This window comes from Pseudonaja textilis, chromosome 6 (genome assembly GCF_049901715.1).
Source record: "Pseudonaja textilis isolate UNSWEBS1 chromosome 6, rPseTex1.2, whole genome shotgun sequence".
Lineage (NCBI taxonomy): Eukaryota > Metazoa > Chordata > Lepidosauria > Squamata > Elapidae > Pseudonaja > Pseudonaja textilis.
In genome coordinates this window covers 43,849,046-43,864,133 of record NC_141995.1, presented here as the reverse complement: position 1 = coordinate 43,864,133, position 15,088 = coordinate 43,849,046, and the positions used below count along the sequence as shown (strand labels likewise).

Here is a 15,088-nt window from a genome sequence, read left to right as displayed (position 1 = left end):
AACTCTTCCAGAGAGTGCGAGCAGTGTTAGAGAGGTTCAGACAGCATGGCCTCAAGTTAAAAAAAGAAAAATGCGCCATTGCCACTAGACAGGTGGACTTTCTGGGTTATAAAATTGACGCCTCTGGCATTCACCCCCTGGAGTCCAAGGTCAGGGCGATCCACGAAGCTCCCACACCGACCTCCAAAACGGAGCTACAAGCTTTCTTGGGGCTCCTAAACTTTTATGCATCCTTTTTGCCCCATAAAGCCTCAGTAGCCGAACCCCTACACAGATTACTAGACAAAAAGTCACCGTGGCACTGGGGGCACAAAGAAGACCAGGCGTTTAACGCCGTCAAATCACTACTTACGTCAGAGGCAGTGCTCATCCAATTCGACCCCAACCTTCCTTTAGTACTGGCAGCAGACGCATCCCCTTTTGGAATTGGGGCGGTCCTTAGTCACCGACTCCCAATGGCGCCGAGGCCCCCATCGCCTTTTTCTCCAGGACGCTCTCGGCCACGGAGCGAAATTACAGCCAAATAGACAAGGAAGCCCTAGCAGCTGTTGCAGCCGTGAAAAAGTTTCACGAATTCCTTTTGGCCACTTCTTCGAACTGGTCATCGACCATAAGCCCCTCCTGGGCCTACTGGCCGGCGACAAACAGACACCTCAAGTCCTCTCCCCTCGGATGACAAGGTGGACACTTTTCCTAGCGGCCTACTCATACAAACTTATCCACCGCCCGGGCAAAAACTCTATCCCACGCTGACGCGCTCAGTCGCTGCCCCTTACCCGCTCCGGCTGAAGACCCAGCTCCTGTCAATGCCATTTTTGAAATCACCCAGTTGGACCTGCCCATCACCGCCCTTGACATTGCCGCCAAAACCAAGGCAGACCTAACGCTCGCCCAGGTGCTCGACTGGGTGAGGAGGGGGTGGCCGGGAGGCAATGTTGATAACAAATTCGCACCCTTTAAGACTCGCATGCAGGAGCTGTCCAGTTTGCAGGGTTGTCTACTGTGGGGCACTCGAGTGGTCATTCCGACCTCGCTGCGTACCCGAGTCCTGGAGGCATTGCACGAGGGACACCCCGGCATTGTGAGAATGAAGGCGTTGGCACTCAGCTACGTGTGGTGGCCGGGTCTAGACGAGGACATTGTCAATTGGGTAAGTTCCTGCAGCATTTGCCAGGAATCCCGTCCTGCTCCCCCCCATCGCCACCCCTACCAGATGGGAGAGCGCCAGCGCCCCTTGGTCTAGAATCCATATCGATCTGGCCGGCCCCGTGCATGGAAAGATGTTCCTAGTGGTCGTGGACGCTTATTCCAAATGGATAGACGTGGCACAGCTATCCACGACCACCACACTAGTAATCACCAACGTGTTAACGCGCCTGTTCGTTACACATGGACTACCCGACTCCTTGGTCTCCGATAATGGCCCACAGTTCGCATCAGTAGAATTCAGCCGTTTTGCAGCCAACCTAGGCATTCGCCACATTTTCACAGCCCCATTTCACCCTGCGAGTAATGGGTTGGCTGAAAGGGCCGTCAGGACCACCAAAGAGGCCCTCGCTAGGTTTGGCAGAGATGACTGGCACCACAAACTCTCACGGTTCCTGATGAGCCAGCACTCAACCCCCTGTGCAGTCACCAATAAGTCCCCAGCGGAACTTCTGATGGGCCGGCGCCTGAGGACTGTATTAGATAGACTGCACCCACAATACTGCCCTGACTCTCCCCTCGCTTCCACTTCGGGGTTAGACATTTTATGTTACAGGAGCCGATATTCGCAAGGAATTTCGCTGGGGACCCACTTTGGATTCCGGGCGAGGTCATCGCCGTCACCGGGCCGAGATCGTATAGAGTCAGGCTGGAGGATGGTCGCGTCTGGAGGAGACACATAGACCAACTCAGAAGGCACCTCAGCAACCTCGCAAACAAGAATCCAGAGTCTCCAGTCGAAGGGGAACCGTCTCATCCGCCGCCCAGCCACACCGCACCCAGCGACCAGTCTGCGCCAGAGGTCGTTCCGGTCAGCCCAAACTCGGACAACAGCGCCCAGAGAGTTGACCAACCTGATCCAACCCACGAGAGCTCGACCCCAGAAACCAACCCGGTGGTTTCCGAGGATGCCCAGTCCGGAGAGAGTGTTGGCGACACTATGCCAGCTCAACCGTCACAGACTGATACCGAACAGACAGGCAATGTTCCCGAGTTGCGCCGCTCCGGGCGCCAACACAAACCCCCCATCTACCTCAAGGACTATGCGTGTTCGCATCTGGGGGGAAGGGGTGTTATGTCCTGAGGACTCAAGGAGTTCTCACTCAGGTCCACTCACTTTGTGTGGGCGATATTTCCCCCATTCCCATTGGTTGGTTCTCCCCAGCAGCCAGCTATAAAAGCAGGCTGCGGGGTCCAACTGGTTGCTGATTGCTGCGAGCCAGTTCCAGGCTTGGCAAGCACGGTCAGCCCTTTATTTGTAAAATAAAGTACTGTTGCACTCATGCTCTGGTTCAGCCTCTCATTGCTCAAACTTAACATTTTATACTTGCAAACTGCTTTTTCAACTTTATTTGCCCAGCACTTAAAGAAAAATTTTCTGTTTCAATGCCTTACTCTCACCAGTACTAGTTAGGAGGATCCCATTCTGGACAATCAGAAAACCAGAATAGAAACTAATAGTTATCCAAACATTATAAAGATTGCTGGAAAGTGAAATGGTGTGTCAAAATGCATTTTTCTGTGTGTATCATTTGGAGTTCACTGGATGAGTCTTTTAAACATGATTAATGCAAAACAGGGTTAATGCCAAATCATGTAAATATGATTTAGCATTTTCATTCATTCTGAATAGTTCTGAAAATAGAGCAAGATGAATCAATCTTAAATGCATTTTACACATTCAGAGCTTTAAAAGAAATTAAAAGTAAGCCTATCATATTTTACTGCAAACATCTGGATGACCAGTAGATGCCAACAAAAAAGTTAGAGTTAAGGAAAATTGGTTGTCTGGAATTGCTCTAAGACAGTGGTGGCTAACCTTCTTGGGCTTCTGTGCCTAAAATTGTGCATGTGTGCAAGTGTGCGCACTCATGTGCCAGCACCCAGAAGGCAATGCGCATGCTCACCCAAACCCCTGCACATGTGCATACAATCCCCCTGCTGCCCCTTTACCTGCACGGCACCTCCCAGCTTATTTTTGACCTGTTTGAGGTCTTTTTCAGCCTCTCAGAGACTTGAGGACAGCTTCCGCAGCCTTTGCAGGTTGAAAAATAGACCTGTGTTGTCACTTCCAGTATTACAGGAAGTGACAAATGGGCCTATTTTTCAGCCTGCAAAGGCTGTGGAAGCTGTCTTCAAGTGTCTGGGAGGCCAAAAAAGGCCTCAAACAGGCCAAAAATAAGCTGGGAGGCACGCACATGCGCAGTGAGGTAAGTTTGCCTGCGATTCACGTGCTGGCACAAATGCCTTTGCATGTACCATCATGGCTCTAAGATACCCATATGTGGCAGCCGCAGCTCTAATTTAAAACTAAGACTGATGGTTTGAACAAGACGGTTCTCTTTTTTTCAGACACAGTGCTCAGACTCCGTTCCAGGAAATGCTAAATGTAATTTATAATTTTAATGTGTGAAAGGGACTTTATGTTTCCTTAACTTTTCACTTTATAGAGATTAGCACAAAAAAGAATTTGAACTAAAAGAAGAGTTGCTTTCTATCAGTTTATATCAGGAAATCATGTGGACATTTCAAATTCAAGCTACTTCTGGAAGCATCCTGATTTGGCACTTATTCAAACATCTGATGACAGTGAAGCAAATTAAATAATAAGAATTAAAACAAGAAAATTTTACCAAATTTCTGTTCTTACTACTGTCCCAATACTTCTTCCCAAAGAAGATTTTGAAGCAGCGGAGAGAGAAAAGGGAAAGGATTTGGTTTTTTTCTTCTTCTCTCCTTTTCCCTATACTGACAGCTAAAGAGATCTTAATAAGAAATTGGAAAAAAAATCCACTTTGACATCAATAGGCATTTAAGCTGAAAATAAAACGTCAAAGGGATAATAAAGATTTCTGGATACTTAAAACCTTTTAAAAGCAGGAAAGGAGAGAAAAAGAATAAAAGGGTAGGATCTGGAAAAAAGGGAGGAGACTGCCTGGAATTAAAAGGAATTTACAGTAAAACCTCAACAAGACTTCTAAAAGATACATTTTAACTGAAACTTGGCTACAAAATAGTAGAACCCCAAGAAGAGAAAGAGGAAAAAAGAAGCATGAAGAAACATGCTTATTTGGATTATTTGGTGATCTCTGGATTTTTGGTTATTGCATTTGAATGACTAAAATCAATTGGGTGGTTGTTTAAAAGTGTTTTAAAATGGCATTACTTTTAGATGAACTGAAAATGGAACTTAAAATGTACAAAGAAGATGCAAAGGAAGGGAGAGGGTTTTTTGGCTTTGTATTTCAATTCTTAGAAATGAAGATCTCGAACTATGGGAAACAACAAGAAATGCCTGCAGAACATGAAGACTGGGACAAAGAAGAAGCCATCTTTAATGAACAAGTAATTTTATGTGGGGGAAAAAAGGAAAGAGGGGGGGAAAGAGAATGAAAAGTTTAAAATTTGAAAAAACAACCAAGAAAAGGAATAATAACTTGAAAAATAAGTATAATATTAGAAAGCAACAGAAGAGAGGAATACAGAAGAGAGAATTAGAACTAGAGAGAAAAGGGGGTAAAAAGGGGAGGGAGAAGAAGAGAGGGAAGAAAGAAAGGAAAAGAAGTTATAAAGGACAGAAACAAGATATGGAGAAACAGGGCCTATTTAGAGATAATGGGTGAAAATTTAATTGAAAAAGGGATTCTGCAAAGGTACATAAGATAGTATTGTTATATTAGAAAAAGAAATAATTTTAGTAAATATGAAACAATGTATGATTAAAATATCTGATAAAATAGCTATTGTAATCTAGTGAAATGTTTGTTAATAAATAAATGAAATAAAATGAATGAGAGAATTGAATTAGGAAAGGATGGGAACATTTTAATTATTTAATGTTTTATAAAATATAAGGGAAGAGAAATAGGGGAAAAAATTAATTACAGAAAGCTTATAAGTGTTCCCAAGGAAGTATGATATTTAATTGAAAAGTAATGTTAAAGATGTTAAGACTTTAATGAATATCAATGATAGAATTGAATTGGAATGGAATGAGTGTTTTAATTACATATATTTATAATCACTTTTTAAGAATATAGTGTGTATTTTAAGAATGTACCAAGCAGAATTCGATTGGAAGTTATGTATTATATTGAATGTTATAACCTCAAGGTATATATTGAAGCTTAAATAAGAGTTGAATGGATAAAATGTAAAAGATATAAAGGTGTCAGACTCCAATTAGTAACTACAGGAGAAATTTTGTTTACTGAGAAAAGAAAATACGAAATTGAAACAGGACAGACAAAAGTATAAATATAATGATTTGAACTGATATGAGATGATTAAAATAAAATTGAGAAAATTAAGAGAGGAGAAAAACTATGTAGAAAACATAAAACAGTAATAAGATATGGAACAGAACATAAAAGTGAGCATGAAATTGTGTCTGTATGAAGAAGTGTAACCCGGGACCATGCTATTTTCAAAAAAAGATGTTTTATTTGTATTATGGTTTTTTTTGTGAAAACCCAAATAAAATTTTCAAAAAAAAAAAGAAACAATAGGACAGGGATGGTAGGCATGTTGGTGCGCTAAGGTTAAAGTTTTTGGGGTTTGGGGAAAAAACCACAGAGTCAGGTAGAGTATTCCAGAAATTTTCAATGTGGATTGCAAGAAATTGCAAAATAACAATGTATTTTCATTAGTTCACAAAGTATACATCAGGAATTCCAAAACTATCTTTGTGGTGAATTCAGGAATTCAATCGATATATAAAGCACAGAGAAAATACAATTTAGTTTAGGGTACATATTAAGTAAAGCAACCATAGTGGCTCTAGGATTACATACACATCATGATTGAGATAATGGGTCTGTTTTTCTTTCCAAGTAACTGTTTTAGTTTCACTGCATGCCTTAGACTGAGAAAAAAAAGGATAGTATGATATCACAAAAAGTAAGAAAGATACAAAAATATTTTTGCTTCCAAGATTTAAGTAGTATTGAGGATCAGCAGTTCTGCAATGAATAAATGGAGAAAGTTGACCACCACTTTTCCCCAGTATTCATGGATTCCCTGGGTTCCCACAGTATGTTTAAAATTTTAAATTAAAGTTAAACATTCTGAAGGATAATAAATAAAGAAATGTAGTAAAATATATTATAGCATTAAATAGAGAGTTACTCGATAGGCATTTCTTATCTTGCTGTTGTAGAAAATATTTCTTTAACCTTTCATGTGTTGTAAAACGATTGTAATCCACACTTTTGAAGTATGTTCTTAATAGACTTGTTAAGTTGTCAATTGTGATCAATTAGCAGGACAATAGAAGGGATAATGAAAGGTAAACAGTGCCAGGAGGACATTTGTCTTTTGCAGGAAAGATGTAAATCTAAGTTAGAGTGTTTTACAATGCAGTTACTCTACTTCTAAGGAAGGTATAAGAAGACTTACTTTGTCTATATGCTTTTGTAGCCTTCCTCACATATCTGCCTTGTGTGTATGTGAGGATAGGTCTTACCCTAACCTTGTTGATCAATTAAAGTTAGAGTTTGTTCTTCAAAGCCTCTGCTTAAGTTCATTTTTGGCACATCATGATCTTAAGTAACTTAAGTTATAAGTTACACATTCTTTTAAAGAATCCAGAGACTGTGTTTCTTATTGCATAATTGTGAGAAATATACTTCATTTATGTTAGGACTGTCATACAGGTTTAATCAATGGCTGTTCAGACACAGCATATAAGTCTTTCTTCTACCCTGCATTTGATAATTTCTCCAGCTATAGATGATACTTAAAGAGTTTAAATTCATGATTAATTTAAGTCATGATTTGAAAGCTTCTCTCTCTCTCTTTCTCCCTCTCTCTCTCCCTCTCCACCCCCTCTCGGAGGCAGATCATTTTCAAGTGGAAGACATCTAATTTTGCAATCTGTGCTCTCTCAGACTTTGCAATGGCAGCAAAATGTTTGCAGAATAATAACCATGCCTTTACCAATTCCTGATATATCTTCTATACACAGTAAATTTAGATTGCTTTGATATTTGCCCAGCAAGCCCTGCAATTTTTCCTCAATGACATCTGAATAATTTAATGCCTGATTTTTTGGGGTGTGTATGTGTGTGTGACTGCAGTCTTAGAAACAGTTTGGCAGTGTGACCCTGACATTCCTCGCATAAATAATGCATATCTGGTCCATATTTCAAGTGATATGATTGGATCCATAAAAGTATTTGAACAAGACTGTTTGTTATTTAACCATCATCCACCCAAAAGTAATCAAATGCACACAAGACTTTGAAAGACAAACTAATAAATCTTTTGGAATAGCTATAGAAACCTTCAAATGTTATTTTGAAAAAGTGGTAGTAGTGATGGTGGTGAAGGATTTGTGCCAGTACAGAAATATTTAATGGCCACAACTATACTATAATATGGAGGCAGTATAGTACTTTGAGCATTTATTGATGTTTGTTTTATTTTTACTATATATCATACTCTAAGTGGTAAAAACTAGCATAAAAGTGAAAGAACAAAAAACAAAAACAATTAATGCAGTTTTAAGTTCAAGTCAAACATATATAGGCTTGGAGAAGGAGAGATAGGACACTATTTTTAAAAATTAACAGATTAGAATATGTCTTGGAATTGACTGAATGCTGAAATGTTGTAGTTCTTGGAAACAATTCTTGGAAAATTAAACTTCCAGTTTAAAAAATGTCCATTCAAAAGAACCAATACATAGGAGAATTAGATGATATTCTTATAACGAGAGACAGGTGAAAACTTTTTTAAAAAGAAAAAATCACTGAACGATGCTGTATATGGACATGGCTAAAGAAATTATGGCTTGTAAGGATATGAAAAAAATATACAGAATTTGAAATAGCATTATTCTTTTTAAGTTTAAAGGTAAACCAATAGAATAAAGAGGAAAATATATTTCATTGAGTAAAAGAGACAATTATGTCAAAACCATTTTCCTTTATTTTCTCTTTCAATTTGTTTTTACTATTTGTTTTGACAAGAACAAAAATATTCAGTTCACAAGAATAGTTAGTAAAGAATAGTTTTCTAAGATTAAGCAATCTATGAAGTAAAGAATAACTCATAGAAGATAAATAAAAATCTGGTCATTTCTAACTCAAGTGTTAAACTGGAGCTGTAAGGCATCCAAGGTTGACAGGAGGTAAGCAGAAAAACTAATTTTATAACATGAAGAGAATGCAAAAGATTTTTCATAACCTGGGATTTTAGTGAGCATCAAGAAGGTTTGAGAAGATCATTTTAGAAATCTAGTAATGAAAATATTCAGAACAAAATATGGTCAATGAAACTCTTTAAATCTATTTCCATCAAAAGTATGGAAGTAAACTTCAAAATAATAAGTAATATTTGAGATGTGACACATCTATGAGAAGAAAATTATGCTGGAAGGGAAATCGCAGACATTTTCATATATGGTCTGAGTGCTTATTCATTAAAAAATTTGGGGCTAAACATTTTCAAATATGCAGTATGATTGTCTTTTTTAAAGGTAACTCCTTTTGTGCTCTATTATCAAATCGGTGTATAGAATCAGAAATGAGGTATTAGTTTTTATTTGGGGAGCTGCTGGTCAAGTTCTAGTATATTCATCAAAGAATGCAGCAAAATAATCATGCAATGATATAAGCTTGGATAGACTGAGGGTGGAGGTTTGTTCTCCGAGCTTGTGAGTTGGTTTCCAAACATTTCATTATCAGGCTAGATAACATCTTCAGCAGAATGTAAGGGATGTCAGTGTCGGTGTTCTGCTTATAAAGGCTTTTTGTGATCAGTAACAGAGGTGGTATTCAGCAGGTTCTGACCAGTTCTGGAGAACTGGTAGCGGAAATTTTGAGTAGTTTGGAGAACCGGCAAATACCACCTCTGATTGGCCCTGCCCCTATCTATTCTCTACCTCCTGAGTCCCAGCTGATTGGCTAGGTCTTCTTTTGTTGCCCTGCATAGGAGAACAGACCTGAAAAGCAGGTTAGTGGGTGGGACGGAATGGAGATTTTGCAGTATCCTTCCCCTGCCATGCCTACCAAGCCATGCCCACCAAGCCACACCCACAGAACTGGTAATAAATTTTTTTGAATCCCACCACTGATCAGTAAGTCTTGTGATGGTCTTGTCATGTGTGGGTTGTGTCACGTGATGGTTTTCTGATGGGTTAGGTATAGGTCACAAGTGAGGGTCTTGTGATGGGGAGGTCACATCAGGTCATTGGGAGGTGAAGTGCTTATTGGGAGGCATTGCATGGATTGGTTGAAAGTAGGTGCTCTGTCTGGTTGGCTGTATGGTTGATTTGAATTCTGAGGGTTTTGTAGTCTGGTTATAGGTCGATGTGTCTGTTGATGGACTTGCTTTTGTAGTGTTAGGTTTCGATAAGATCATGAGCATGGTGGGTGGTAATATGGTCAATGATTCTTGTATTGCTCCAATCAAATTGGTGCTGTTCGGTGTCACTGTGGGTAGAGATTAGGGATTTGGGATCATTGACTACCAGCTGATGTCTTTTGAGTGCATAGACTTTTAATATGTTCGATTTATATAAACAATTAGCCAATGACAGGAAACTGAATGGAACTATTAATTACAGAGGCTTTATTTTTCTTTAATATTTTTATATTAAAAGAAAGTTGAAAATCATCACCCCTCTAAAACCCCTGGTGATCTATGATGAATTTCTCAGGTAGCAAACAACACAATCTTATGGGAGCAAACAGCAATTTTAAATGTAGTTAAATATGCTGTCAATAGCTGTATTATTTTATGGAATTGTTTTTTGTTTTAGGGCTTCAGTACCATATGTGTTTTTTTATTTAAAATCCAGACTTATATTGTAAACAAATTATTTTTATTAATTTCTTCTCCATGTATTAACATTAAATATATGTATGATTATATAGTGTACTTGAAATAAACAGATTTTCCCAAAACATAATTTTATCAAATAATCACAATTCACATTAGTTCCCATGTCTCTGATAGTTACCTTCACTACTCATTAGGGCTCTGGTCAACTGTGACTATTGACACCTATGCCACTGCAGTAATCCCTACTAATGTTAAGCATAATGCTAATCAGTTTGGGTACAGCATGCCTAAACTGCAACCCAAACTCAGTTTTACTCCAGTGAGGCTCACACTGTTCCAAACAAGTCAGCAGCTCTTTAGAGATTACCTTGGTAGACAATATTCCGTTATTTGCATTCACCAATTAGTTATTACATGAAGTATATCTATGTTCACATAGAATACATTCCAAAGCATATTTCTGTGTAAAGAAAAGTGGATTTTATTAGTCCATTGTTCTAGTTTGATAATCTTCAAGACTAAATGGTTAAATGAATTATGATTATTTCCTAAGGTCACTTTTTATCAGAAATGTGTGTCTGATGTGTATCCAGAAGTTTATGTAATCAGATTAAGACACTGAACCCATTTGACTAGTTAGACTACTACCAATTCCTTCTGCCTCAATAGGCCTTGCTACTCTGATATGTCAGCCCAAGACAACACTGTCATTGTACTGTAAATTAGAAACACTATCAGATTATGAGACCAGTTTTCCCAGAAGTAATATGTTTCAAAAGATATGGATTTCAATGCAAGTATTAAAGAATTCATGTTCTTGGAGAGACCCATATCAAAAAGTAATCAGATTTCTGGAAACATTTGTAGGTTCATCTGTATGTCCGGTTTGCCCTGATGCAAAGTTACCTCATTATTTGTTAGAAACATGGATTCTTAACCCATTGGTCACCATGGCCTTTTTTTGTTTGTTCCGTAATAAACTCTAGTTGGTATAAATGGTTCTGTGTGGCTGAACTCTGGGGTTCCATTTCATTGCAGGCAGCACCTCCAATTTGGTTAATGTTCATGGCTGTGAACATCCCTCTTTCCCTCAGGTTACTGATAGTTACTTCCATCCCAGATTCCAATCTAAAGTTGATCAGAGCAGCTGAGTGGGAAAGAAAAAAAAGTTGGAAAAACATGCAGGAAAAGTAATGAGAAAAGAAAGACATTGGTCCTTTGTTCTTCAGTTTCACTGAACATCCTATCATGGTATGAAGAACTGACACCAGAAGAATCACAGATCTTCTGCTGCCTATAATTGATATCAAAGAAGTCATGGATAATCCATTTTCTTCTCTGCTCAACTTCTGCTTCATACAGAACCATTTTTCTGTTTTATTGTTAAGACAAAAAAGCTTGGAAATGCTTTCTTTATGCCAGCATAATTTAAGTTATCTCATAAACTGGATAACAACACTGCTGTACAGAAGAGCTTGTTGACAGCTCAACCCATAATTTATATCTAATGCTTAGATTATCTCTGTTCACTGATTACATATTTACTTGATCTTCTTGGACTTATAGTACTGTATTGTTTGTCTTCAAACTATGAGCTGAACTATTATGTTGCTAAGAAACCCAACTGATTAGTCTGTTCCTAACTTTCCAGATAGTTTATTCTCTCATCTTTCATTTTTTTATGAATTTATGCTCCAGTGCATGCTGCAAGCTTGAAAGGTGGCCCAACTTTTGAAACGTGAAACTGTGATTTGTGAGTAGAGTAGTCTGGAATAATTTTCCCTGTTATTGTTTTATTTCTTGGAGTTTCCAATCAAAAACAGTTATATAATAAAGGTACTGTTTTGGTTATGTGATGAAAGTAATAAATAGGCTTTGTGAAAGCAAGACTCATGACTGAACAAAATAATGTAGCATTCAAAGAAAAACTATTATTAGCTGCTGAATTCTGAATTGTTTGGGGAAAGAATGATGAACAGGACTACCATCTGCTTAGATCGGAGGAAAAGGAGAGACCAACCTTTATTTGAGAGCCCCTGAGCATTGATGAAAAAAAGGAAGGGCACTTGGAGAAGACAGGGCAATTAAAATCCTTCTCATTACAGAGTCATGCCATCTGGATCTATAATCCCAGAATAAGTATCATTATTAGTATTGCCTTTGAGACTAATTTCATGCATGTTTTCCCTAAAAAATATCCTGCCTTTTTTAATCACAATAATTTTAGGTTGATACCTAACTACTTTCTTTTTCATATTTTAATTTTTTTTCCTGCTTATTATCTCACTGACCTTTAGTAACAATACTGTGGCATATTTACAGAGCGTTGACAATTCCTAATTTATAATCCTGAATCAGTTCTTTATATGATTGCTCTTGTTTACTTGCAGAACAAAAGCTAATTTCTTAGTAATATTAGTGTAAATCAGATGAGACTAAAAACGGCATAGAGCAACAGCTATAGAGAAATTGTGAACATTATGTATATAATTTCACAGTATTTATCACATTTGCTGGAATGCAAATTTGATTTTGCATACCTAGCTTTAAAAACAAGTGGCAAATGACTCACAAATAGCGTTGCACTAAATGTAAACCTAATAAAATATAATGATATTACCCTTTTAATACACTTCCCCAGCTTGAGTTTTAATGGTACTCAGTTTTATAAATGGTATTCTATTATTCATTGACAATCTATAATGTTTTTAAAAGAGGACTACATTAAGGTGTTCTCATTATTTCAACCTTCCCCCCAGTTTTTTTAAAATAGGTATTTGTACCACTGACATGTTGAAATATGCAAATTGATAAGAAATTACAAGTTTTCATCTTTGCCTGGGCAAAAAGGAAAATTTTCAATTAAAGTTTAATATGTCTGCCTCTGAAATCAGAAGGCCTAGAGCTGTGTTTCTCAATCTTGGGCATTTTAAGGGGTGTGGATTTCAACTCCCAGAAATCCCTAGGTAGCTGGGGAATTTTGACAGTTGAAGTCCAGACATATTAAGGTTGAGAAACACTGGCCTGGATGATCAGTTATCACCATGGTGATGAAAACGAGATGCTTCTTTAAGTATATATAAATAAAATGACAGCATTGACTGATATAATATGTTTAGTTCTCAATTTTCAACAGTTTGTTTAGTGAGCATGTCATTGACGTTACAATAACATTGAAATAAATGACTTATAACTGTTTTTCACATTTATAACTATTGCAATATCCCCATGGTCATATGACCAAAATCCAGATGTTTGGCAACCGATTTATATTTATGACAGTTGCAGTGTCCTGGAGTCAAGTGATCAGCTTTTGCGACATTCTGACAAGCAAAATAAATGGGGAAGCCAGATTCATTTAATAACCATGTTACTAACTGAACAACTGCAGAGATTAACTTAACAGCAGAAAAGGTTATAAAATGGGAAAAAAATGACTGAACAAATGTCTTGCTTAGCCACAGAAATGTTGGATTCAGTCGTGGTCATAATTTGAGGACTCCGTGTAATAATGGGTGGGAGTCAAGCAGAGCTAAAAGCACTGGATAGGAAGGCAGAAAAATAATGTCAATGAATCATGTCCCTTATCCATGCAGTGATGTTAACTACTTATCGAGGAGAATGTTGCAAGTATACCAGGTACAAAAAAGAAAAAAAGGAAAAAAGGCATTGGAAGGATATCTGAAGGACAATGAAGACAGTGTACTGAAGATAATATACCAATAGTAATAGGCACCTTGGGTACAATCCTGAAACATCCCAAACATCATTTGAACATTATTGACAAAATCCGGATCTGTCAATTGCAAAAGTCAGCTTTACTTGGAACAGCTTACATCTTTGACAATACCTTTAATACCATAAAACATCAACATCTGCCTATCCGGGAAGGACTTAAGTGGACAAAATGCCAAAGTCTGTATAAACATCTGGCTGACTGTATGATGAATATAATAATTTATTAATATATGTTGTCTAGGCCATCTAACTATTGAAGTACAGTATCTTTATATTAAAAAAATCAGATACTGACCAGTTTATGTCCTCAACTTCTAGCTGGTCATGATGTGATCTACAGTTTGATGTGGAATCACACTGATGTGCAGTCACACTGAGTGATGTGCAGTCACACTGAGTGATGTGCAGTCACACCGAGGGGAGGACACTATGCCCCATTTATACAGAGAATCCCAGCAAATACCATGTGAGATGTGAATCTGATTCAGGCAGGGGTGGGCTACAAAAAAATTAACAACCAGTTCTCTGCCTGATTTCTGAGCGGGCATGGCCATGGTGGGCGTGGCCTAGTTGGCTTCCTGCTCCACCTGGGAAGCAAAAATGGGCCATGGGGGGCATTTTTGCCCTCCCTGGGCTCCAGACGCTTTCCTTGAGCCTCCAGGAGGCCTGTTTTCCAAGCCTCCACACGGGTCCTGCACTTACCTGCGATCCAAAATGGGCCATGTGGGGACTCTGGGGAGGGGCGGGGTGGGGCGAGCAGGGTCAGCCAGGGGTTGGATTTGCCGATTCACCGAACTGGCCATTAAATTAACAACCAGCTTGCCCAAATTGGTGCAAACTGCACCCCTGGATTTAGGATTGTCCATTGCTGATGGGGTAGTTCAAAGGAAAGGAATGTTTTCCTGTATCTGAGTCTTCAGTGATCCATTTGGCTTTCTGTTGGGAATTGATGTTAAAGTTGATAAAAATTCATATTAAATTGATGTTCCATAAGGTTCTACTAATCTAGTTGAAATGTTAATTTATATTGCTAGTATGTTATGATATGACATATGCTAAATAAATAAATTTATTTTAAAAATAAACTTAAATACAAATTATTAAACTTGTATGATTTTTGACACACAATGAAATAAATTATAATTAAATAAAAATTAAAAAATAAAGATATTAACAAATAAAGGATGGCAAATGTGATGAGGTGAGAAAACTCAATCTCAATGGGTGAATTTAATTTGAAATTAAAGCTGAAAAGTAGTTGGATATTTCAAACAGAAAAACAATACAACCTATAGATCTACCATGAAGTGCTACAGGACAGCAATATACAGGGTTTGGAATCACCTTCATAGTGACT

The 15,088-nt window shown here is 38.1% G+C and overlaps 1 long non-coding RNA gene across 2 annotated transcripts in view; it reads left to right on the top strand.

Moving 5' to 3' along the window:
- Positions 1-5,048, top strand: part of LOC148125465 (uncharacterized) — a 77,543-nt gene extending 72,495 nt beyond the window's left edge. For both annotated transcript variants that reach the window (XR_015744149.1, XR_015744148.1), the window contains exon 4: positions 3,657-5,048. This is a non-coding gene — a long non-coding RNA (uncharacterized LOC148125465). The remainder of the gene's footprint in view (positions 1-3,656) is intronic.
- The last annotated feature ends 10,040 nt before the right edge of the window (positions 5,049-15,088 follow it).